This window comes from Mya arenaria, chromosome 17 (assembly GCF_026914265.1).
Source record: "Mya arenaria isolate MELC-2E11 chromosome 17, ASM2691426v1".
In the NCBI taxonomy this organism is placed as follows: Eukaryota; Metazoa; Mollusca; class Bivalvia; order Myida; family Myidae; genus Mya; species Mya arenaria.
In genome coordinates this window covers 751,937-775,579 of record NC_069138.1, presented here as the reverse complement: position 1 = coordinate 775,579, position 23,643 = coordinate 751,937, and the positions used below count along the sequence as shown (strand labels likewise).

The following is a 23,643-nucleotide window of genomic DNA, read 5'->3' as shown; positions in this document are numbered from 1 at the left end:
TTACCTCAGTAATTCTAGAGTCTAGACATTACATTGTACTTTACCTCAATGATTCTAGAGTCTAGACATTACATTGTACTTTACCTCAGTAATTCTAGAGTCTAGACATTACATTGTACTTTACCTCAGTGATTCTAGAGTCTAGACATTACATTGTACTTTACCTCAGTGATTCTAGAGTCTAGACATTACATTGTACTTTACCTCAGTGATTCTAGAGTCTAGACATTACATTGTACTTTACCTCAGTGATTCTAGAGTCTAGACATTACATTGTACTTTACCTCAGTGATTCTAGAGTCTAGACATTACATTGTACTTTACCTCAGTGATTCTAGAGTCTAGACATTACATTGTACTTTACCTCAGTGATTCTAGAGTCTAGACATTACATTGTACTTTACCTCAGTGATTCTAGAGTCTAGACATTAAATTGTACTTAACCTCACTGATTCTAGATATTACATTTGGCTTTACCTCATTAATTTGACATTACATTGGACATAACCATTACACTGTACTCAACGCAAGTGATTCTAGTGATTCTAGACATTACATTGTACTTAATGTAAGTTATTCTAGTGATTCTAGACATTACACTGTACTCAACGCAAGTCATTCTAGTGATTCTAGATATTACACTGTACTCAACGCAACTTATTCTAGTGATTCTAGACATTACACTGTACTCAACGCAAGTTATTCTAGTGACTCTAGACATTACATTGTACTCAACGCAAGTTTTTCTAGTGATTCTAGACATTACATTGTACTCAACGCAAGTTATTCTAGTGATTCTTGACATTACACTGTACTCAACGCAAGTCATTCTAGTGATTCTAGACATTACACTGTACTCAATGCAAGTTTTTCTAGTGATTCTAGACATTACATTGTACTCAACACAAGTTATTAAAGACATTACATTGTACTCAACGCAAGTTTTTCTAGACATAACATTGTACTCAACGCAAGTTTTTCTAGACATAACATTGGAAATAACCTAAGTGATTCTAAATATTACACTTGACTAAACTTCAGTTGTTCAAGCCATTACTTCAGACTTACCGTAAGTGTTTCTAACAATGCATAGAACATAACCTCAGTGTTTCTAGATATAACATTGGACTCAACGTCAGTAATTTAAAACATTACACTGGACTTAACCTCAGTGATTCCAGAAATAATACATTTAATTTAACATCAGTGATTTTATATATTACATTGCACCTTACCTCAGGGATTCTTGAAAATGCATTGGACATTTCCTCAGTGATTCTAAACATTATATTGGACTTAACCCCAGGAATTACATAGAACTTAACCTCAGTGACTCTAGACATTTTATTGGCCTAGACATTTGACTGGACCTCAATTTAATGTCAGATATTGATGCATGGTTTTAAATTCAATGATTGAGTGAAAATTAATTATTCAAATAGTCGTTAGATTTGCTTGATTTCTGTTTTAACACAGGAGATACGGTAAATGCCAAAAGTCGTAAAGAGGGCAGAATATTTGCAAATGAGAAAGTTATCTATCTTAAGCAAACAAATCAAAGATACCTAGCTCTACGTTACTCCCTATAATTACGTACGCCAGCAGAGTTCATATACGTGTAAATCCAGAATGTTTTGATAGGTAAAGCTGCCGTAATAAAGTTGGAACCTTCCCATATTTGGCAAATAGTACTATTGTGTAAATACGAGTTTGCAAATCGAAGGTGGCAAATAAAATGATTAATATCATTGTTTAAATATTTCTTATTTACATTTACAGGACTCTTAAATTATTGTAAACACAATGATCGTCATCCGCACTGGCATTTAATGAGGAGTAGAAAATATTAAAGGGGCACATATACACATGAAGGTTGATGCCAATTTTCTTATTTTTTTAATTTCAATGCAATATCATGTTTAACACATTTAACCTATACAATACCGAAAAAAAACATATATAATTTGAGAACTGTGAGATAAAAAATATAAGGTTTTTGACTTAGATATCTTATTTAAACAAAGCACAGAGAGCATATTTAATTACAAACTTAGATTTGACGTAAATTTAAAGGGACTTTACACCATATTGGCACCAAACAAAGTTTTTTCTGTAACGAATCTCAGGACAATTATTTAATAGAATATGTTACGCTTTGATATCATAATTGTAAAAAAAAAATACAAAAAATTAATGTAAAATAAAAATTTGAGTCAGAGACAAGATTTGAACCAGTGTGGCCAAAATTGCAGTCCAGTGTTGTATCGACTGTGCTACGAAGGCTTACCCTAAACCTTTGGAATATTAGAGCTATATACCTAACTTGGTAATAACACGTGATAACATCGACTAGCCAATCACGCATAAGGAATGAATTCTACTAGGTAGACATACCTAATAATCTTTTTTAATGGAAAAATACGAAAAAACTGCGAAAAAAAACATTAATTGTAAACTATGTGGTACTTCAGTTAGTTAGTTTCAATGCATTGTACACATCGATACCAAGTTTATGTCAGTTTTCGACAATTTCCTTTTTTCGCTATTTCATCATACAGTGTTTAGCCCCTTTAAGAGTAGAATAATCGACTGATTGGAATCACTGAGGCATGTTTAAGGATAAGGATAAGAATTATATTGAATATTAGCCACTAATTAACTTATTTATTATTAATAGGGGAGATCTAAAAAATCTGTAACAATTTCAAGACCTTAAAAACAGAATACACTGCATATAAACAAAACTTTTACTAAATCCTACCTCATGTTTGAAGACAATCAAAGATTATACAGCAATAAGACATTTTAGTGTTTAAATTTATATTTTGTCAAATAGTATTTATCAAATCTTCCGTATCTTTTAATTTTAGGATTCTAACAGTCAGCTGTTATTGAATTAAATCAAGTGAATCAGAAGCGGCTGGTTCAGTTAACAAAATGTTATCTAAAACATTAAGCACAGATTAAGGGGTTATCAATATGCATTTACTTTATTTATTTCGATAGATACATACTTTAACCATTATACTCAATCCTATCATGTATTTTCTCTTAGTCTAATTAATGCTACATTATCATGCAATTTTTATTATACAAATGTTTGCTTTCCCAATGTTTATAGAGATTTATCAGTGAAATAAAAATATTATATAACTGTTTCATTAACAGTGAAAATATATGTTGATATTTTTTCACTGTTTTGAAATTGACGGCAACTCTCAATTCCAAATCAAACATCAACGTAGACAGTCAAGCTAGGACACAATTTCAACGCCGTCATTTCCTAAATGACGTTATAATGTTTGCATACAATTAAGTGCAATTTCCTGAAAAACAACAATTATAATTGTCATTTTTTTATCACCATTATGCTGTATTCTATAATCAAATGAAAAAATGTTTGTGTCAGTGTAAGATCGCAATATATTTCACTTTGTGAACAAAAAAGTACTATTTCATGAGTGGCGTAGCTTTTGGTGCTCATGTGACTTGATGAAATATAATCTGATCTTACACTAAAACAAACAATTAACCTCTCTATTGTTAATTGATTATCGCAGATTTAAGAAATAACATGAAATTCAAATAAATAGTTAATTCACAGTTGTTTTTTTCTGTAATACGTACAAACGCTTTACCAAATTCATTGAATATATGATAAAAAAATATAATATAAGTAAGACGTTTACCTTGTGCAAACCCAAATGTTTAAATGTCGTAAAGATGGTCTTATACGAGATGTATATTATAATATTTATAGGACTACCCGAAACATTTAAAGGCAATAATTAAATGCCCCTACAGGCTACAAAAAAGTCATCAATTCCCACACACATCCTATATTATAGGATGTGTGTGGGAATTGATGACTTTTTGTATTATAAGAAACAGGTAATGAAAATATTTAAAAGATTAGAGATAATTGCATTATGCCTTAGGCAAAAAATTTCTTCTGTTGTTGCTGTTACATGATGGTGTTGTTAGCAAAATAAAAGAGTGTTTTCATTGTTTCTTAAACAGCTGGTGGGTGTTTTTATAACTTGTGCAATAGATTGGCACTTAGATCTATTGTTGTCAATATTTGATGGATATCTTAATTTGATGGATCATTTTAAGTAAAAGGTTCTAGTTTAATGGAGATCTTTCCCAAAGAAGGATTGGCCATTTTATAATTAAACCAGTGACAGAGTTCTCAAAGCTGCACCGTCTCACAGATTCGACAACTTTTTTATTCTTTGTCTTGGAATGAGCAAATTTTTGCGTAAATATCTGCAAGCCATTGATATAAGACTGCTAACAAAAGATCAGTTCGCAGATTTTCATAATTTCCGTGCGAAAATTAATGTTTTATGGCTAAAACCGGTTACTAACGGATTAAGAAAAATGCATAAAACATAAAAAAAATAACCTGTATATGGTAATCTGTGATTTGTTTTTTTTTGTCAGAAGTCTTATATCACTGGTTTCCATGCATTTTCGCATAAATTGGCTTGTAAAATAACACCAAAGAGGTTAAATAACACCAAAGAGGTTAAACTACACCAGGCAATTGAATGAGAGTACATTACATGAATGAGGATGCGTATGACAATGAGGTTACATTACACCAATGAGGTTACATTACACCAATAATGTTAAATTATACCTACGCAGTTGCATTACACCAGTGAAGTTAAATAATACACCAATGAGATTACTTCAAATAAATGAGGTTACTTTACACACATGTGGTTAAATTATACCAATGGGGTTATGTTAAACCAATGAGGTTATATTATATATCATTGAGGTTACAGATATATGAATGAGGATTAACATTACAAGGTTATATATCAATAACATCAATGTTAAGACAGCTGCAGCTCTTACGATGTAACCTATTTTAACTGTAACAGTCCACTGTTACAAGGCGGCAGATGTGCTTTCATAATAATGTAACTGTCCGCTGTAGGCGGCGGATGCACGTTCATAATAATGTAACTGTCCGCTGTAGGCGGTGGATGCACGTTCATAATAATGTAACTGTCCGCTGTAGGCGGCGGATGCACGTTCATAATAATGTAACTGTCCGCTGTAGGCAGCGGATGCACTTTCATAATAATGTAACTGTCCGCTGTAGGCGGTGGATTTTAATGTAATGATCCGCTGAAGGAGGCAGACATGCGTTCATGATATAACATTCTGTTATAGACGGAAGTACGTTCAAAGTATATGTTTACTTGGTTGGTTATAAGCAAACTAGCAAAAGCCCGGGCTCCATGTGGATTGAGAGTTTACTGTATATAAAGACCAGCGGACCCCTTCATGATTGAGCATGCTTTTCTCTGAAGGGATCTATTGGTCATGTTGACGTTGCACATTACATAACCTTAAATTTAAGAGTCAAGCTAAGTGTTTTATTGTACAATATGGCCTGAATGGAATGATTCATGACAAATTGTCCTAAGGCCTAAAAAAAAATACATTTGGTTCGGGTTACCCGACCCTACCTACGGAATAGGCGCCGACCCTAACGTTTTTATAGTCAGTTTGAAAAAAAAAATGAAAAACTAAAAAAAAATAAAAAAATAAAAAAAAAAAATTCTTTTTTTTTTTGCTTTTCAATATGTAGTTTAAAACCTTAATTGCTTATATAGAAGATAACTTTAACACCATTCTCCAATGATGAAAATGACATTCTTATATAAAGCCTAATAAAAAAAAAAAAATAATAAAAAAAAAAGCCTACCTACCCTACCTATTTTTGAAAAGGATGTAACACTAACCAAACAATTATTTTTTTTAGGCCTAAGGATAAGTATAAGAATTATATTGAATACTATAATTCAAAGTCTATTTTGAGAGGCAAAAATATCATCCCAAGTTTGTTCCACAACAAACTCTTTGGTTAGAGCAATAGAGGCGATAACCAGAACCTCTTATCCCAAGGTTACATTACACTATTGTGGTTACATAACACCAATAAGTTGACATTTTGCTGCTTCTGCATAGGTGAAATACTTGATATTTGCTTGTATATTTATGATGCAAAAATTGGCCAAAATTTAAGCATTGCCTCGCTCTACAAAATTCTGTCATGTTGAAATTTTGGCCAATACTTTTAGGTCAAATGTCACTAAATATTTTACAAGTCATAAATCAATGATACCAAATCTGGAGTTCATTCCCTTCAAGCAACTGGTGTCCATAGGTTGTCGTCGGGGGGCCAGGGCAGATCATCTTTACACACGAACACCTGAAACAAATTTTGTACAATAATTAAACTGTGTCCAGGTGTTTTGTCACATTCAGTTAATGGTAAATCTTTTTTTAATGACGGCCTACGGATTATAATGATAAATGGATTAGCTATGATTCAACTGAATATTGTTTTTATTTAATACACATATTATTTATTTTCTACGATAAATAATATTTTAATTTTGCTTTGATTTCTCGTAACTAAACAACTCATTTGCACTTGAAAAACTGCCATGTATAATAAAACTAAAAAAACATTGCAAGTTTGGTATATTACATTTTAATTATCATTTCTTATTCCAAGAAATAATCTGTTCGAAGCTTGACGCATCTGCCTTTTTTATTATTTATTATGATGATTGAGAAAGTGTGACTTAGTGCAATCACTAAATAATAAAAGGTGTGTGGCAATTTGCAGCTGCATCTGCAATTTAGTCATCTTTAGTATATAGAGGGGATTTTAAAGAAACGTCCGTTTAATCCATATCCATCATGTTAATTAAGATTGAATCATGAAGTCAAAGAGATAATAATAATATAATACTATGCATAAACACAGGTGGCAGTCAACATTTCTTGCAAAATGTCAATTCTGTGACTCAAGCGATCATGCCATTTTCGGAGACTTTAAGTGCTAGGTTGATTCATTCTTATTGTGAACGTAATAGTTTCTGTGAAAACGATGTTTCATATGTCAAATTGATTTAATTCATTTAAATTTAAATCAAGGGGTTTATTACTTCTGTCAGTCTGTTCAGCTGCAAAATTATGCCATAGTTATATTTTCACCGAATATAATTCACTTATGCAGGAAAAAATGACGTTCGACACCATAAAGATCACTTAGGCCAATCCACTCCAAAAACTTGCTCGATTAGCATAATTTGTTGAGGGAATCGTATAATGGATAATGAGTCACCCATGGGTATCTGACAAGCATCCCCTAGTGTCTTAATTGAAGACGTCATTTCAATTAAATTTTGACAGAAGCATCATAAGCAATTCATGCAACGTCATCTAATCTCCTCTGTCAATCATGGGATATAAGTTTGCTAGTATTAAATATAAAAAGAGTTCTGGGCCTTTCTACATTTTAATCAAATTTGGACAAAAGCATCAGAAGCGGATGACAAACTTCATCGGCTTCTTCTGTCAATCATGGGATATATTAAGTTTGCAAGTATCATAAATAGAAAGAGTTTTGGGTGTTGCTTAGTCTAACACATATATACTTTTTGTAACACTTCATTTCAGTTAAATTTTGACAAGTCAGCTATATAGTGATCGATGTTCTGATGATAAATAATAATTGAAAATTGATCAATTAGGTCGATTTGATTGAAATCGGCAGCACCCTTCCCTAAATTTGCTACAAAATGGCAGTTAGTGGAGTATTGGAACGGGTGGCACTAATGGTAAAAAACAATGAAAAAACAGAAAAAAATGTGACTTTGATCTATGAATCAAATTATTTTGGTCATAATTGATCATCCATTCAACTGGCGGGTTGTTTTCATTCTTTCCTCTCTTTTAATTTATGTTTGCTAAATTTCCACCAATTTTCTCCTTTGAGCATATTTATATTGTTATCAATCACTCGGCATTCTATGTGATCCCACTGCATTCACTGGCGATGCCAATGTGTTGCTGCAGCGATGCTTGCAATTCCACAATCTGCAGATTGGTGTTCTGGATTTTTCTTGGACGCCATTTGAGCGCAGCCCTGGTGTGACAGGGGATTTATAAAGTGGCAATGTAAATGGAAACCACACATGACTTACTGCCCATGTGTAACAGACTGCACAAATTTTTATGTGTGCCTGTCGGGTGTCGGGGTTGGAACCCACAACCTCTTGCTCTGGAAGGGGACACTCTACCGCGTCTGTATAAAAGCTAGCTATATAGTGAGATAGTATATTAGTGCTGCTATTTACATATCGAACACCCGGTTACACATTTCCCCTCCGTTTTGAAATTATACCTTGAATTTTGGAGACAAAGGTGAATTTGGTTTGACCTTGAGGCTTATCATGCAACACCAGTCCCTCGTTGGGCGCCAAATGTAACAGACTGCACAAATTTCTATGTAAGCCTGTCAGGGTTGGAACCCTCAACTTCTTGCTCTGGAAGCAGACACGCTACCACGTCGCTATAAAAGCTAGCTCTATAGTGAGACAGTATAAGTGCAGCTATATACATATCGAACACCCAGTTAACACATGTCACTAGACTGTCACAATGATCAGAAAAAAGACTATCAAAGACATTGTTTTGATATGACTGAAAATGGGGCCAAAAAATATATTAAACAAGAGGGCCATGATGGCCCAAAATAGCTCACCTGAGTAAAAGAGTTTAACCTTTGTTATCAATATAGCTTGTTTCTCAAAGAATATTGAACAAGAGCTGTCACAGTATGTGACGAATGGTCCCGAATGTGACATTGACCTATGAACAAGTACATAAAAAGTTGATATTGCCTTTACGCGTCAAATACATATGGCAAGTTATTTTAAATTGCCTCTGAACATACAAAATACCACCCATACTTGACAGCCTACACTCGTATGTCCTCATATTCAGCATTCCATTGTGAAGAAACATCTAACTGTATCTTTCACCTTAGAGGTAGGGAGATGGGTCTTGCAGGGAAACGTGGTCTTGGTATGTCAAACACATGTGGCAAGTTATTTTAAAATCTGTCCATACAAGAAAAAGTTACAGCCCGGACACTACAACCTATACTCTATGTCCTTATATGCAGCATTCCATTGTGAATAAACACTAAGTGTGACCTTGAACTTAGAGGCAGGGACATGGGTCTTGCATACGACAAGTCGTCTTGGTATGTCGAACACATGTGGCAAGTTATTTAAAAATCTGTCCATACAAGAAAAAGTTACAGCCCGGACACGAGTTATTGAGCTGGACACACGGACGGAGGGACGGTGCGATTTTAATACGCCCACCTTCTGGGGCATAAAAATCACCAATAAATTGGAAGTAAACAAGGCAACATGTAACAAAACCATTATTAATTATAAGGATCTTTCTTTATTCCCGATTATTTTATAAAGTCAAGATGTTGCCCATTAATTTGAATAATCACCATTGTAATGTCTTTTGAGAAAACGAAAAAAAACCTACACCTGTCATCAAGTCATTTAACATGAAATGACTGACCTTAGACATTTGGATAAAACATGAATAATTAATTGTATTATAAGTGTTATAATGGTGCAAAAATATCAATCTCAACGGTAAATCAAATGGAAATAAATTATTCTGATTATTATAATAACCACATTATGACAAGTAACAAAGTCTTCATGACAGTTTTGACATTTAGAATTGAAACTTATTTATCTGGGGAAATCTATGTTTTAAATTTATGAACGTTTCAATCTTTCTTCTGAATGAATTATTAAAGTTGCTTTTCAAATTTTTTTTTAAATCAAGTTCTGAGGGCTGTTTGCATCATGTAACTGATGGTTACTTAGGATGTTTTCTATCATGCGCAGTGTTACATTAATTTTGTAGTTTTATAATAGTCTCCGTGGCCTAGTGGTTGAGGCATCCGCCTACCAAGCGAGAGGTGGTGGGTTCGAACCCTGGACGCATCATACCGAAAGACGTTAAAAGTTGGTGCAGGTATCACCCTTGCCTGGCACTCGTTTTTTTAAAGGGTAGTGCTTAGAAAATGGTTTACTCAGTACTGGTTTAACCCAGGAAAGTCGTACCATGTGTATCGGTTTTTACACCAAGCCCGTAAAAGAACCAATTTTTCGGCATTTTTTCAAACAATTGAGATTTGTTTTATCGTAAGTTATCTTATATGACTGTTTTGAAGGCATTGATACCAAAATCAAATTTCTGAGACAAAAACTAAAAAAAGGTAAAAACTGTCAATCATTGAGAGCAAGTACGGCTTAAAAGCAAAGATTGGTGTGGCACGCAAAAATACTTGCGCAAAATAATTTATAACAAAGATGACTTTTCAAAAATGGGTGTAGGGTAAGTGGATTTCTCAACAAATACAAGCTGGATTATCAATAAGGCCTAAAATTAAAATGGTTTGGTTAGGGTTACATCCTTTTCAAAAACAGATAGGGTAGGTAGGCTTTTTTGTGTTTTATATTGGGTTTATGTAAGAACATTATTTTCGTCATCAGGAAATGGCATTAAAGTCATCTTCTGTTTAAAGCTTTAAATATTTTCAAGCTATAAATAAAAACACGCTTATTTTTTAAAATATTTTTTTACCAAAGGACTATAAAAACGCGCCTATTTCGTACGTAGGGTTGACGGATCTGTTGTCTAGTGGTAAACACACTTGACTATCAATCCAGGGGTCGCAAGTTTGATTCCCCGTCGCATCACTAAAAAATACCAATCGTCTTCTGTGAGGATTTGGCAGGATCTTTTGATAGTTATTTGGATTGGTCTAAATCTGGTCAAGTTATTTAAAAAATAAAATAAAAATAGAACCATAAAATGTACTTTTTATGGCTAAAAGCGTTACTAAAGCTTTAAGAAAATTCATTTTTTTGGCATATAAAACAGTTAATATGGAAACCTGTGATCTGATCCTTTGTCAGCAGTCTTATATCACTGGTTTATAGACATTAACACAAAAAATAACTGATTCTAAGACACAAAAAAAAACAGAAAAATTGTCAAAGCGGTCTGTGCAGCTTTCAATATCAAAACTTGTTCAAAACAGATATTAAAATAATTTGCTTATGTTTTTGGACTAAAATTTGTTTTCCTGCTAATGCATCTGAAAACACTTATTTTATTATTATTTTACTCTACGAGAACAAATTTGCAGAATAAAGTTTTAGTATAAAGTATTTGGGTTTTAGTGCAGTACGAACCCACACCAGTTAAGTCAAGAACAAATAGTGTAAGAAAACCAACACCTCCACCACTAGGCCATCAGGACTTATACCAAAGGGAAGGATATTTTTACCTCTTAACAATACATTGATAACATGATGACACATGATAATGTCAGTCAACCAATCACGCAACAACAGAGGTGTTATTTAGAGATAATATGAAGCATTGTGAACACTTATGAAAATTGTGGTCTTCAAGGCGATATTTGAGCAAAATTAATAATATTGACTGTCATCATTTGCCTAAGGGTTCCAGCTTTTGGTATCTTGGTGTTAACACTCCTAATGATTTGCCACACTTTATTTCATCAAACAAACAAAAGTGCATTTTACAAAAAACATGAGCAAGTCCATTTTAAGGAGAATATCAAACACTTTATACCAATATATTTTCTTATATAAGTGAGCTCTAAGGTTAATCCAGTTATAAGGGCTTTAATAAATTATTTTTAAAAAAAAATGAGCTGTCTGCATGCCAAGACTTTCAACAAAACTTGATGCTAAGAAAGATTATCTTATTTCTGGAAACATCTTAAGTCATTTCCTTACCTAAAGTGCATATCCTAATCTAAAATTGCACCTCACTGCAGGTTTTAGGGTATATGATATTATCAAAAACACTTTCATCTTTATAGATGCAATAGATTTTAATCAAACTTTATACTTTAAGCGGAAAAAACACTAAATAATATCTTATTATCTGACTATGAACATGTGCACATACATGGTCAACATTTCATTGCTGTAGCTTAATTTGAACCAACATTTACAAGCAATTGTGACTTTACATGTAAACTTGGCTAAAAATAGACTTCGCTCATGAAGACTTGGCTAAAAACAGACTTAGCTAAACATAATATTTTGTTATACTTTCAAGACCCATAATCTATGCATGCATGGGCGGATCTGGCGGGTTTTCAAAAGGAACCGAGCTTTTATGGATATCGAAATACTGTACAAGTTTCATCGAGATACAATCAAAACTGAAGACTGTATCATGCTCACAAGCAATTGTTTACAGACGCACATACTTTTTTTTATACTTTCAAGGCCCATAATCAAGGCATGCATGGGCGGATCTGGCTGGTTTTCGAAAGGAACCAAGCTCTAATGGATATCTAAATTCTGTACAAGTTTCATTGAGATACAATCAAAACTAAAGACTAAAACTAAAACTGAGCTAAAAATACTAATCGTCTTCCGGGAGGAATGTTAAATGGGGGTCCCGTGTGACAGTGCTATACACTGGAGCATGTTAAAGAACCAGGGTAGCTCTAACCAGAGTTACATTCTGTCTGTGCACTATGCTCCAAAAACCTAAAATGACTAACAATCTAAACAGAGCACTCCCCAAATGGGCAAGGCCCGAGTGCAAGTATAAATAAGCTTTAACACACACAAATGTAGGGTATGGTTACCCGAACCTAATGTACTGTTTTTAGGCCTAAACAGACTAAAGACAAACCAATGCAAACAGCGCCAAAAATGCAAACGTAAATCTTCCAACGTTTGCACTGAGTGAAGCATCAATATATCACTACAAATACCAGCCGCATTATTTATAATCAGACTGTTCAAGATGCGCTCTTACTCCCAAATAAAATTACCACAATTCATAATATTGTTTTAATATTCCAAAAAGGATGAATAAATGTCGAAAACAGTGGGTCTTATGAAGGATACTGTGTTTAAAAGAAATTAGCATAAAACACAGTATTTCTACCTTATGAGACTATAGTAGAACACAGTAAATCTTTTAGCACTCACCAATCATTTAAAAAATTGGGCTTTCTGCTATAAAATCCTGTTACAATCTTGTTATCAGTAATTAAAATATTCCATAAATGCATTATTTAGTAAGTAGTTAAAGATTTATCAGTCAAAATTGATGTTTGTTATACATGTGTTAAAATGTGTTGATATTGAATATAAGAGTGTCACTTTGCCAAAAATGCATACATAAATCAGCCAAAGTATGCAATACTTAAAAATGCTGTACAAATAAACAAAATTGAGTGCTCAGCGCAACAAGAGGTTAACTCATTCTGTTTTTATGTATAGAGTTACCACTATATTTCCCTAAGAATACTCAAAGAGATCAAATGTAAAAGAATTTAATCGCGATAACCCTCCTATTTTATTTTTTTTAAAGTTTTTTCATTGATCATTAATCCACTGATATTCTATTGGTGGTAATAAATTTTGATGCATTCCTGTAAATAAATTCCTACCAGTCAAATATCAAGTAGCGGTAACTAGCATGATTGACAATCTCAGGTGTGCCCAGTCACGTTGCTGGACTCATTGTGAGTGTCCAATCGTGTTGCTTGGTGACTCATTTTGACTCTGTGAGTGTCCAATCATATTGCTTGACGACTCATATTGACCTATGAGTGCCCAATCATATTGCTTGACGACTGATATTGACTCTGTGAGTGCCCTATGATGTTGCTTGACGACTCTTATAAATCTCAACATTGTGGAAATTGCAATAACATTCTTTCCAGCTCATATATATATGGTCCTTTTCGTCTACAAGGCTGAGATCTGAAACAAAGATTATTATTTATGACTTCCTTTTTTGTATCGTCCTAATTATTGAACATGGCCAGAGAATAAAAAAAAAAACAATTTTTTTTTTAAATAAAGTCGAACATGTACATGGATATTTTGGTGTATTTCATTCTGACAGGGTTGTAACATAATTATCTTTATATTTTTTTCATATTTTTTTTATTTTTATTTTTTCTTATTTTTTCATTTTCATCGCAGAAATTTGGCATATTTTTGTTGATGTTTTTTAAATATGAATTCTGATAGGCTGGTGAAAATCTATACATATATTTATGTCTGTTTTATCATTGAATTTGATTAAAAATAATTAAACACAAAAATCAATTATTAAACAATAAAAATACCAAAGTTAAACATTATAACCAACAACTAATTCAATTTAAAGATTATTTCAACCCCTGTCATTATCAAAAGTTTTTAAGTGCTATGTTGTGAGGTGAGTTTGCGCAAATTCATAAATGAATCAGAGCATTATAAATTAAAATCACAGTGAATATGCAAATGTGCACCAATAAAGTTTTATGACTAACAAAACATTTGGCAGGATCTTTCGATAGTTATTTTGATTGGTCTAAATCTGGTCAGGTTATTTAAAAAATAAAATAAAAATAGAACCATATAATATGCCAATCAAATAACAGTATGAATACTGTATATATAAGAGTGCTGTCAAGGTTTTAATCTTATGAGCTGATCAAAATAAATATTAAAAAGAAAACAACATTGAAGATTTCAGTGAGTTTTCTTCAGATTAATTCTACATGAATAACAAGCTGTGGTATGTAGTTTAAAGTGACACTCTTATTCAAAAATAATACATAAACATGTATAACAAACATAAGTTTTGACTGATAATCCTATAACTATTTACTAAATAATGCATTTATAGAAAATATTAATAAGTGATAACGAGATTATATCCGTGTAAATAATAGCAGAAAACACAGAAATTAAATTAAATGATTGGTGAATGCTAAAAGATTTACTGTGGTCTACTTTAGTCTCATAAGGTAGAAATACCGTGCTTTATGCGCTTTTCTTTCAAATTCAACTCGGTATCCTTCATAAGAGCCATTGTTTTCAACATTTATTCATCATTCTTGGAATATTAAAAGAAAATTATTAATTGTTGTAAATCTGGGAGTAAGAGTGCATCTTTAAGTATTTATTATACATAAAAAATAAAAGCCTTAATTTTATTGCTATTTTTTTTATTTAAGGGAGACAACCAATCTTGTTATTATTTCAACATCTATTGATTACTTCCCATAATTGCCTGCAGAACTTATTTTTTTCAGTAGATTTTTTTTCAATACAATTACCAGTACTTGGATGTATAAAAGATTTTGAGATACCTGGCACATATGCTTAAGTGATAACATTCAATGATAAGAGGATAATTGAGAACTATTAATAACATTAACCAATAAACATGAGTATACAGGGGTGGATCAAGGATTTGACGTTAGAGGGGGTGTAACCTTTTTACTTTGACCCCTCCCTCAGAACCAGAATATATTTTATTTAAAATGGTAGGATGGGGGTTTGGGAGTTCTCCCCCAAGAATTTTTTTAACAATTTCTAGTCCGAAATGGTGCCTTTGAGCATATTTTATTACTTTTTTTCGCCAATATTAACAAAAGAAGAAAACTGTGACGCTTTAAGGGGGGCGCATGCCGGGTGCGACCCCACCCAGGATCCGCTAGTTGTATATCATTTTTGAGAGCATATCTTAACATCTTACAAAAAATTACATAACTTGCTTTCACATGATTTTGATGGAATACTTGTGATGATGTCTAAATTATAGGTAAAATATAAAATACAACTGTATAATATATAACACTTGTTATGGATGTCTAAACTATCGATAAAACTTAAAACATACTTGTATAATTATATAATACAAAATTCAACATTTATGATGCTAAAATTACATAACCTTACACATTTAAAACAGTATTCACATGAATTAAAGGGACTCACTCATGTGTTGAAAAATGCACTTTTTTAATGATAAAATAAAGGGTGGCAAATCATTAGAAATGTTTAAACAAAATTCTGATGACTTGAATCCCTAATATATGCTCATATATTGTCTTGAAGCTATCAATTATTAATAGCTTTTGTAACACTTTTCAACAAAAGGCTAAAAGGTTAAATTATCCCTCAGTTTATGTAAGAGTCCTTGTGGGCGTGCGGTTTTGTTGTTTTGACTGTACAGATGTGGGTTCGATCCCCACTAAAACCATGGCTTTTTTATACTTTAATTGTTTTTTGTTTTTCTGCAATTTCGGTATCAAAGAGTAAAATTATCATAACATTAGTTTTTTTAGATGCATAATTACCTTGGAAAAAAAAAATTGTTCCAAAAACATGAACGAGTCCCTTGAATAGAAGATTTTAATATGTATATGTAGTAAATCAGTTAAAATGCAACAGGCTGAAAATTGTCGACTGAAACAGAAATATGTATTCAGGGGTGGATCTAGGATTTGACTTTATAGAGGGTGTAGCTATGGGGCATAACCTTTGGACATGCGCCCCCTCCCCATAATAAAATTATATTTCGGTAAAAAGCATTTGCAGGGGGGTCTAGGGTACTTTCCCTTTCATGCGCCCCTCCCCCAGAACTGAAATGTATTTGGTTAAAAAAATTGGCAGGTGGGTTTGGGTCTAGAAAATTTTAACAATTTCCATTCTGAAATGGTGCAATTCGGGCGTATTATATAACTTTTTTCTTCTCTATGGCAATAAAAAGTCATAAAGTAATAAAAAGCAAACAGACATTTTTAGGTGGGGGTGCAATTGATTCCCCCCTCCCCTCCCCCCCCCCCCCCTGGATCTGCTAGTGGTATGTTGAATTTTACAATGTTTCTTCAAGTAGTATTTGTGTCAGCCAAGGACAGTTGCACTGACCCATATTTATGGTAATTCTTAAGCATATAACACTGGTATCATATTTCATTAAGCCTATATATTACTTCCTTAAGCTTGAGAATATAAACCAAATAATGATTATTCAGGATAATCTGCACATATAGGATAAGTTGAGTTGAGTTGGGTTTTACGGCATCGCAAGACTGTATAGGTTATATGGCGCCATTCAGGCAGGAAAAAACTTGTTGGATCCACATCTCATTTACATCGAGATGATATTTTTTAAGTATTGTTGGGAAATAAAGGGCCCTAACTCCTAAATGATTAAAGCGATTTCCATGGCTATCGAACTTGATCAAGATATTATGGTCACAATCATGTATGTAAAGTTTGGTGAGGATTGGACACATACTTTTCAAGAATTAGATTGGAAACATATATTTTTGAAGTATTTTTGGCAAAAAAGAGCCGTAACTCCTAAATGACTAAAGCGATTTCCATGACTATCGAACTTGATCAAGATATTATGGTCACAAACATGTGTTTAAAGTTTGGTGAGGATTGGACAAACAGTTTTCAAGAATTAGATCGGAAACAATCTTCGGGACGTATTTTTCAAGTCTTTTTTTGCAAATAAAGGGCCGTAACTCCTAAATGACAAAAGCGATTTCCATGGCTAAGAAACTTGATCAAGATATTATGGTCACAAACATGTGTTTAAAGTTTGGTGAGGATTGGACAAACGGTTTTCAAGAATTAGATCGGAAACAATCTTCGGGACGTACGTACGTACAGACAGACAGACGTACGTACGGACAAGGGCAACCCTATATGCCGCCACTTTGTGGGGGCATAAACATAGTTTATCATGAATATCATTTAAATAGCTTCCTTAAAGCTGAACTCTCACAGATATATTAGAGTGTTTTGACAACATTTTTTTTTTCTTCGAATGAGCAAATTTTTGCGTCAATGTCAGGAAACCATTGGTATTTAAAAGACTGCTGACAAAAGATCAGATCAAGGTTTTTGTATTTACCTTCAAAAATGTATGTTTTATGGCTAAAAACGTTACTAAAGCTTTAAGAAAAATTTAGTTTTTTTTTTGCATATAAAACAGTAAACATGGTAACCTGCGATCTCAGATCCTTTGTCAGCAGTCTTATTATATCACTGGTTTTCAGACATTAACGCAAAAATGAACTGATTCTAAGACAAAAAATAAAAAAAAGTTGTCAAAACAGTCAATCTGTGAGAGTGCAGCTTATCAAAACTTGTTTAAAGGTGCTTGCTTATGATTTTGGACTAAAATTCGTTTTCCTGCTAATGCATCTGAAAACACTTATTTTATTATTATTTTACTCTACAATAACAAAATTGCAGCAAAAAATACATTTTTCGTATGAAGAAGGATTTTGGTTTTAAAGTGGGGTGCGAACCCACACCAGTTAAGTCAAGAAAAAATAGAAAACCAGCGCCTTCACTACAAGGACTTTTACAAAAGTGATGGATATTTTGACCTCTTAACAATACATTGATAACATCATGTGATGCAATGTCAGTTAACCAATCACACAACAACAAAGGTGTAACAAAGTGGGGATCTTCAATTGTGGTCTTCAAAGACGATATTTGAGCAAATGTCATCATTTGCCTAAGGGTTTCAGCTTTTGGTATCTTGGTGTTAACACTCCTAATGATTTGCCTAGATTTATTTCGTCATACAAACAATAGCGCGTTTTACAAAAACATGGGAGTCCATAAATTATTAAAGCTGCATTCTCACAGTTTCATCATTTTGACAACTTTTTTACATTTTATCTTGAAATGAGCCAATTTGTGCGTAAATGTCTGCAAACCAGGGATAAAAAGTCTGCTGACATAAGATCAGATCGCAGATTTTTATATTCCCGTCGGAAAATTAATGTTATATGGATAAAAGCAATACTAACGGTTTAAGAAAAATGCATAAAACATCAAATTTTGAACTTAAATATAAAACTTTGCGATCTAATTGTTTGTAAGCAGTCTTATATGACTGGTTTCCATGCATGTTCATATAAATTGGCTCGTTCTTTAAGACAAATAATAAAAAAAGTTGTCAAAAGGTTCAATCTGTGAGAGTGCAGCTTTAAGGAGAGTATCACATACTTTATACCAATTTTTTTCTTATATATAATAAGTGCGCTCTAAAGCTTAATTAATCCAGTTAATTATCAAGGCTTTAAGATATTATTTAAACAAAATTTGAGCTGTCTGCCTAGACTTTTAACAGTTAACTTGATGTTAAGAAAGATTATCTTTTTTCTGGAAACATCTTAAGTCATTTCCATAGTTAATTAAGTGCATATCCTAATCTATGCATCTCACTCATGTATTTAAGGATACATGATGTTTGTCAAAACACTTTAATCTTCAAAGATTCAATAGATTTTAATCAAACTTTATACTTTAATGCTGAAAAACACTTAATAATATCTTATTATCTGACTAGGAACATTTAGGAAATCAACTTAAGTTTGTAAATGAATTGTTTAAGATGTTTTAAGAATTATTCGCCCTGGGGCTGTTAACAAAGGCTTGATCTTAAGCCACTCGTAAATTCATTTCAGTCCTAAAATAGTTTCCTTATTTTTTTACATAAATTTCAAGTGGGCAGAACTTTAGCCAGTAAACAAATGAATTATTTTTCTACATTAATTTTAAGTGCGCAGAACTTTAGCCAGTAAATAAATGAACTATTTTTCTACATAAATTTCAAGTGGGCAGAACTTTTGCCAGTAAATAAATGAACTATTTTTCTACATTAATATTAAGTGTACAGAACTTTAGCCAGTTAAAAAATGAACTATTTTTCAACATAAATCTTGAGTGGACAGACCATTTAGCCTGAGTATAAGAAATGAACTGTTTTTCTACATAAATTTTAAGTGGACAGAACTTAAGCCAGTTAATAAATGAACTATTTTTCTACATTAATTTTAAGTGTGCAGAACTTTAGCCAGTAAATAAATGAACTATTTTTCTACATAAATTTTTTAAGTGGGCAGAACTTTAGCCAGTAAATAAATGAACTATTTTTCTAAATTAATTTAAAGTGTGCAGAACTTTAGCCAGTAAACAAATGAATTATTTTTCTACATTAATTTTAAGTGCGCAGAACTTTAGCCAGTTAATAAATGAACTATTTTTCTACATATATTTTAAGCGGACAGAACTTTAGCCAGTTAATAAATGAACTATTTTTCTACATTAATTTAAAGTGCGCAGAACTTTAGCCAGTTAAAAAATTAACTATTGTTCAACATACATCTTGAGTGGTCAGACCATTTAGCCTGAGTATAAGAAATGAACTGTTTTTCTACATAAATTTTAAGTGGACAGAACTTTAGCCAGTTAAAAAATGAACTATTTTTCAACATAAATCTTGAGTGGGCAGACCATTTAGCCTGAGTATAAGAAATGAACTGTTTTTCTACATAAATTTTAAGTGGACAGAACTTTAGCCAGTTAAAAAATGAACTATTTTTCTACATAAATCTTGAGTGGGCAGAATTTTAGCCTGAGGATAAGAAATTAACTGAAAAAAGTGGATATTAAAAATAAATGTATTGTCATTGGTGGTGCGTAAACAGATTTAAGATAATTGGAGTTACGATTAAAATCCGGTATGGAGATGGGCCGTAGGACTAAAGAGAAAGGTTATTTTAAAGTAGCATGTACTCCAAGTATTTCAAAACTCTTGCCATTGTGTTCATGTTATCTAAATCGCTTCCATAAGTGTTTAACTTTTGAACTTTTAGACATTAATATGATCAGATTTTCATTGTCACATTAATTGACATAAAAACTTTGAAAAATTTCACACAATGGCTGCCAAATCCGATCTGATTACAAATGAAAATTTGGCTTTAACGTAACTACTTAGGGTTAATAGTATATTGTCCGATAGAGATAGGCTATTTTTGGATTGAATGAATGTTTTGGAAACTAAATACCGACATCGAATAAATGATAAAAGTCAATGACTACGTGACAATAATCCAATATCAATCAAGTACAAAGGTAAATAGAGAAACATGTTTTGAAAGTATTTGCCAAAAAAGTATTTGTTTTAAATCAGTGTTTCTATTTACAAGCTGTTTTATCTTAAGCTGTTTTATCTTAAGCTGTTTTATCTTAAGCTGTTTTATCTTAAGCTGTTTTAACTTAAGCTGTTTTATCTTAAGCTGTTTTTTATTTATCTTTACAAGTTTTTTATCAAATAAATAAATCAACAATATTTGGAAAATTAATAACTCAATTTTTTTCTTCATTCCTCAATTCATTTGTTCATTTAACCCCCCTCCCCTCCCCTCCCCTCCCCTCCCCTCCCCTCCCTGTCCCATCCCCAACCCCTCCCTGTCCCATCCCCTCCCCCACTGTCCTGTCCTGTCCCATCCCCCCCCTCGTCTTGGCCTGCCCCATCCCCTCCCCTCCCTGTCCCGTCCCATCCAATCCTATCCCTTCCCATCCCATCCATTCGTCCCCCTGTCTGTCCATCCACCAATCCATCCCTTTCTTCCTCCCCCCCCCCCCATCTATCCATCCATCCATCCGTCTGTTCCATCCATCCATCCATCCATCCATCCATCCATCTATCCCGGCCATCCTGTGAGAACATCCATCCATCCATTCATTCATTCATTCTCCCTTTCTTTCTTTTTTAAACCATTAATGAAAACCACTGTTCATATCTGATATGCAGACAACTGCGCGTGAGAAAAAAATAACCACAATCACGCTACAGTTGAGTAAGCCCATAAGTAATCATAAAATAAAACAGTTATTGCTTTAAATAAGTGCACCTTCGAGAATGTGTCAAGTTCAAAACAAGTACTGAATTTTTATGCTTGATACACACAAGTTAAATTCTAGAACACACTGGTAGGCCTATGAAGAGATTTTGCGTCCTAGAAAAGTCATATGGCAGTGATTGATTTTTGTAGAGTGGAATTTACGGGCGCAACCTTTGACATGCCCCCTTCTCTCAGAACCGAAACTTGTATGGTTGAAATGTTGACAGGGTTTCGGTACTTCCTCAAGAAATATTTGATAAAACTTGTCGGAGAATGTGCATTTTGAGCGTATTTTATTACTTTTTTATGATTTGTTTAGGAAATTATTCCCCCACCTTTTTGTTTAATAATTCAAGTTAAAAATGGTGCATTCTGAGAATATTTAATTCCTTTTTTATGTTTTGTTTAGGGGAACTCCCCAAGAATTTTTCAATATTAAATTCAAGTTAAAAATGGTGCATTTGGAGCGTATTTTATTACTTTTTTTGACTCAGTGAAACCCCTCTTTAATCACTCTTTCATAATTCGTCAGTTAAAAAGTGGTACATTTTGAGCATATCTTCTTACTTTTTTCTCCGGTATTGAAAGAAAAAAAAGGATGGATAAAGTATCAAGTGTCTCGTAAAATATACGGATTATTTGGTATTTTGTTATCACACCAAGGCACGTTTTATAACCAATGTATCGTTAAATTACATGTACCAGTTCGCAGTTGCAAATTATAAATAAAAAGAACCTTATTTATACAGTTCGTGCAATATGTGCCCCCTCCTGGTGAGAAATTTATGGTTTAAATTGCTAAATGGGGTTTAGGTTTGGCCTTCAAGAAAACTGGCTATTTTCTGTATGAAATGGTTAAAATTTAGTGCATTTTATACATTTCTTCTGTACAATACTTACAGAAAAGTAAACTTCAACAATTTAATAAAAGGTAAGCCCCCCCCCAGCCCCTGAAATACCACACCCCAAAAAAGTGTCTGTTTAAATTATTATAAGCAGCAATTATTCCTACGTATTTACAAAACAGTCTTTAAGTTTTAAGATATTTTAAGCTGCATGATACGTTATTAAAACTCGTCAGGAATTGCAATATTCAATCAGGGATTAGCATCTTATCTTAATTTTGTTCGGAAGCAGGAACCAGGGGATTTTATCCCTTATCATGTAAATTCACAAAATTCTTTGGTCAATTTTTTTTTTTAATAAGGAGAACCGTAATTATTCTGTTAATGGTCCTGGCGTTTATTAGATCATAACAGAGTTCAAAGTAGGGGAAGGGCCTTTATTAGAATCATACCCGAGTTTAAAGTAGGGGAAGGGCCTTTATTAGAATCATACCAGAGTTCAAAGTAGGGGAAGGGCCTTTATTAGAATCATACCAGAGTTTAAAGTAGGGGAAGGGCCTTTATTAGAATCATACCAGAGTTTAAAGTAGGGGAAGGGCCTTTATTAGAATCATACCAGAGTTCAAAGTAGGGGAAGGGCCTTTATTAGAATCATACCCAAGTTCAAAGTAGGGGAAGGGCCTTTATTAGAATCATACCAGAGTTCAAAGTAGGGGAAGGGCCTTTATTAGAATCATACCTGAGTTCAAAGTAGGGGAAGGGCCTTTATTAGAATCATACCCGAGTTCAAAGTAGGGGAAGGGCCTTTATTAGAATCATACCCGAGTTTAAAGTAGGGGAAGGGCCTTTATTAGAATCATACCAGAGTTCAAAGTAGGGGAAGGGCCTTTATTAGAATCATACCAGAGTTTAAAGTAGGGGAAGGGCCTTTATTAGAATCATACCAGAGTTTAAAGTAGGGGAAGGGCCTTTATTAGAATCATACCAGAGTTTAAAGTAGGGGAAGGGCCTTTATTAGAATCATACCAGAGTTCAAAGTAGGGGAAGGGCCTTTATTAGAATCATACCCGAGTTCAAAGTAGGGGAAGGGCCTTTATTAGAATCATACCAGAGTTCAAAGTAGGGGAAGGGCCTTTATTAGAATCATACCCGAGTTCAAAGTAGGGGAAGGGCCTTTATTAGATCATACCAGAGTTCAAAGTAGGGGATGGGGCGTTTATTAGAATCATACCAGAGTTCAAAGTAGGGGATGGGGCGTTTATTAGAATCATACCAGAGTTCAAAGTAGGGGATGGGGCGTTTATTAGAGACAATTGCTTTTATCCGAGATGAGAATCGGTCATTATTATAATATTTGGAAGTAAA

At 33.2% G+C, this 23,643-nt stretch overlaps 1 protein-coding gene across 1 annotated transcript in view; it reads right to left on the bottom strand.

Annotated features, from left to right (window-relative positions):
• The window catches only part of LOC128224045 (prostaglandin G/H synthase 2-like), a 63,463-nt gene that overhangs the window by 37,906 nt on the left and 1,914 nt on the right, over positions 1-23,643 (bottom strand). Inside the window, exon 2 of the mRNA XM_052933676.1 lies at positions 6,149-6,235. The gene's annotated coding sequence lies outside the window, so the exon portion shown is untranslated. The remainder of the gene's footprint in view (positions 1-6,148; positions 6,236-23,643) is intronic.